Source organism: Mchenga conophoros, linkage group LG15, assembly GCF_057382185.1.
Source record: "Mchenga conophoros isolate Kocher_MC1m ecotype Shallow Benthic linkage group LG15, M_conophoros_male_GT1.1, whole genome shotgun sequence".
NCBI classification, from domain to species: domain Eukaryota; kingdom Metazoa; phylum Chordata; class Actinopteri; order Cichliformes; family Cichlidae; genus Mchenga; species Mchenga conophoros.
In genome coordinates this window covers 25,545,881-25,549,849 of record NC_140540.1, presented here as the reverse complement: position 1 = coordinate 25,549,849, position 3,969 = coordinate 25,545,881, and the positions used below count along the sequence as shown (strand labels likewise).

At 41.3% G+C, this 3,969-nt stretch overlaps 1 long non-coding RNA gene across 1 annotated transcript; it reads right to left on the bottom strand.

The window, feature by feature from the left end:
• Positions 1-541: 541 nt before the first annotated feature.
• On the bottom strand, positions 542-2,361 carry LOC146558469 (uncharacterized). Its single transcript, XR_014888617.1, has 3 exons — positions 1,624-2,361; positions 738-875; positions 542-655 (listed from the first exon to the last, which is right to left on the bottom strand). It is a non-coding gene; the product is annotated as an uncharacterized LOC146558469 (long non-coding RNA).
• Positions 2,362-3,969: the final 1,608 nt, after the last annotated feature.

Below are 3,969 nucleotides of genomic sequence, written 5' to 3'. Positions count from 1 at the left end.
TGAATATATGCAGGGATGGTGGCCGTGATGTCACCCGTTTGTTGGTGCTTTAAAACCAGATTTCTTTTTTGCACCCAGACGAGTCACCCTGTATGTTTAGAAGCTAGCATCTTTTAAATGCAATCTATTGTGAGAGACCGTGTAAGACAGACTACACTGAAAAAAAGAGCATGTTGGATTTACTTAATTCAATAGTGGACATTGGTTGCACACAATTGTTTTGCTTTGGCAGAAACTTAAATGACGTAGTTAAATCAACACAACTTATTCATATTCAATAAGCCAGTGCATTTTGTGTTGATGAAACGTGACTGAAACATATTCAGATGAAGTAAGTTGAGCTCTTGGAATATTTTAATCCCCACAATTTTTTCATTTTATTCCAACACTATACAATAACTTTTACGCCAATACTACTTGTGTCACGGTTCGGCATGGCAAACCGTGGGGGGTGTGGGGAAGGAGGACCCAGGCGCGGTGCTCTATGTACAAGCAGTGCGTTTATTTACAGTGATGGAACTGATACACAACAATAATACATCCCCGTGTGCTCCCAACTTCCACTCCGTGTCTTCTCCCCGTGTTTGTGCCCATGTGTCTGCTCCCTCGTGCCAGTGCACTCTGTGTCTGCTGCCCTCTCATCCAGCAATCCTTCCTGGGAAAATAGAGGCAGTAGTTAGTACCCTCAGTTCACTTGGTAAGCTCACACTCACAAACAGACCAGCTGGAGAACTGACGGGAAGTCTCACGAAATGATCCCGTGTCGGTGGGAGCTCCAAGACTCTCTTAAGTAGCTCCCCCGACGAGGCCTGATCAGCAGCAGGTGTGTGGCTTCGGGTGTGGCCAGTCCACCAGCAGGGCCACACCCACCAGGCCTGAAGGCACCCGCAGAAACAAACACACACACACACACACACACACACACACACACACACACACACACACACACACAAGCAGGGATAACGAGGGACAGCAATACAAAATATACATTATAATATTAGTCCATAACTGCTCAGGGATCCTGGGTCGCTCAGACCCAGGACCCTGACAACTTGGATCTATTGAACCAACCACCATGCCACCAACCCAGGGTTAACAGAAGTAGAAAAGCTGTGGTTTGAAGGCTTGATGCTGAATTTCCTGTATGTTTTTGTCCTTGACAGGTTGTCTGCCTTTTATAACTCCAGTGATTTTCCTGCAGTTTGAAATCTCATGCGATCTTGTAAATTTCATCAGTCCAGAAACTAACCACTCTTACTACAGTGTATCATGTCATCTCAACTTACAGATCCTACATGATTTAATTACGTTCACCATAGAAACATTAAATTATTTTGTTCAAATTACAAGTTAGACTTTTGTAAATGTAACAACCACACCGAAAAAAGTAGAGGCGACTGCTCGACTTGACTGAGATGGATACCTTCCTCAAACCACGATCCGAAGCGCGCGAGATTAAATCATGTGAGATTTAACATTGCCATATTATTGACTTACTTTGCTCAAACATGATATGAACAATTTAATATACCCTCTCTGCATATCATGTACTTTCTGCACTATATAATTACACTTAACTTTAAAGCATGAGGCAATTGTTTTAAATATACGTAAGATGCTTACATAAATTCAAGAGATGGCAAATCCCTTTTTTCAGTGTAGACACTTCTCTCTCCTTGCTTCTGAGGGATCTTGATGTGTTCCTATGGTACATGAGATGGTTTCTGCAGACCTTTCTGGGTTTTCTCCACAAGACACCAAAGGCACTATCGAACAGTCTCCTTCAACTCTTAGCTGCCATCACCAATTGACAGCTGAATTGAGAAACATGTCAGCAAGTCGTGTTCTGCGGATGGCATAGTGGTGCGGTGGTTAGCGCCGTCGTCCAACAGCAAGAAGTCCTGTGTTTGAATCTGCTGGTCCACTAGGTCCAAAGGTGATCAGAGAAAAAAAAGAGACTATGAGCTACGATGGCAGAACTAACATACCTGGTGACAGCTGAGATTTTCTCCGTAAGAAAAGGGATGGATGTTTTTTTAGCTGGTGCTTGTGAGGACAGGAGAGGTTCTCCACAGGTTTGAAGTTGTAATGTTGTGAAACTGTGCTTGGATAGGAAGGAATTTCCCCATTCAAATAGGCTCATTCAAACCAGGAGAACTTAAAGTGTGACAAAAACTTTATAGAGACTGAACAGCAGCTCAATACCACAACATGAGAAGGGCCTAATGAGTCAGTCAATAACTGAAATGAAAGTGCTTAAATGACATTTGACAGAAATAAAAGTCCCTGTAGTACTCCATTTAAAGCTCTCTGACAGTTTGACATATGATCTTTCAAAATGTCACATGAACTACTTGAGTTACATTTCAATTCAGCTCTCCTGCTGATGGCTGAGGCCAGATGACAACACTTTGCATGATTTACAGCCTTTTCACACCTGACAGCCCAAACCAAGACTTATTTTTTATTACAAATGCATAATATTTGGTGCAGTTAGTTTCTGTTCACATATCACGTACACCCAAGGACTAAATTATTCTACATGACTTACCTATATCTACTTCAAAATGACTGGTTTGTAAAGCAGTGTGTGTCTAGCATCAATGCAGTGCTTAGAGTATTATTTGAAGAAATCAATTAACAGATTAATTTTGTAATCACACTGTATTGTGTTTGCACACTGCTGCCACAGCTTTATTGTCTTCTTTATTACCTCCAATACCTTGCCTCATCTTTCTCACCACCTCTTTTTTGCTTGACTTTCATCCTGCATTATTGTTTTTCTTTGTTTTGGTTCTAAAGTTAACCTGACATTCTCCACATTATTAGTCTGAACTATCCAAAATAATGAACAAAATGTCTCTAGACTGAGACCATCCCTGTTTCCTTCGACCTAGAAACTGCTGTTTGGTCAGTCCGGAGATAGATGACGAGATCTGTAAAATCACAATCACGAGAGAATTAATCGTACCAGGCTCAAACAATCAAAGAGCTGGTACAGACCAAATACTGGCCAACATGGTTGTAGCTATGAATGAAGGTTTATCCAAACCTGTCAACTTCATGTGCACATTTTCCTTACAATGACAACAAGAATCACTTAACAGTATGCTAACTACAGAGCAGAGAATTGCCGTCCTTACCAAAAGGTTTTCAAATGATTCTCTGTAGGCCTAGGTCATTTAGGTTTTATATCAAACTAATTCGTCTGATGTTCTAGGCCAAATAATTTATGCTTGCATATTTTCTCCTGCCATGTGAAAAAAAATTAGAACAAAATGTTTAATGCCGTGAGAGACAGAAATTCTGAAACGGTGCACGATGGCTTAACACAGCGGTCCCCAACCTTTTTTGCGCCATGGACCGGTTTATGCCCGACAATATTTTCATGGACCGGCCTTTAAGGTGTGGATAAATACAACAAAATAAAACTAGTACCGGTACTGAAAAAAATAAAATTTATTCATAACACATGTGAAAAGACCCAGGAAAACCGAGTAAACGATGAAAACGATAACAAAATAACGCTGAAAACCGATAAAAACCCTGAAAACTATACATTTCACACCTGAGCCTCAACTCTCGCGGCCCGGTACCAAACGACTCACGGACCGGTCCGAGGCCCGGGGGTTGGGGACCGCTGGCTTAACAAACAATTGTTGTGCTTGTATATATCCAAATATATCGAAAGGCTTAATAATATCCCATCGTTCTGTGGCTGCCCAAACATATTCAAGACAAACGCATAAGAGATATCAGATGCAATGAGAGAGCTAAAGTTTTTCAGTGATACCAACGTCACCTTCTTTTGTACCTCCTTTCGGTGTGCCAGCTAATTTTTATGAAGCTCCACAGAAATCTCATTATGACAACTTAAACTTCTTTCAAACAGAGCAGATCTCTTCTGTGTCCAACTAACTCGACTTCTATAGGAAGGAGCTTTACTGGTGATGAACTCCTGGGTTTCAG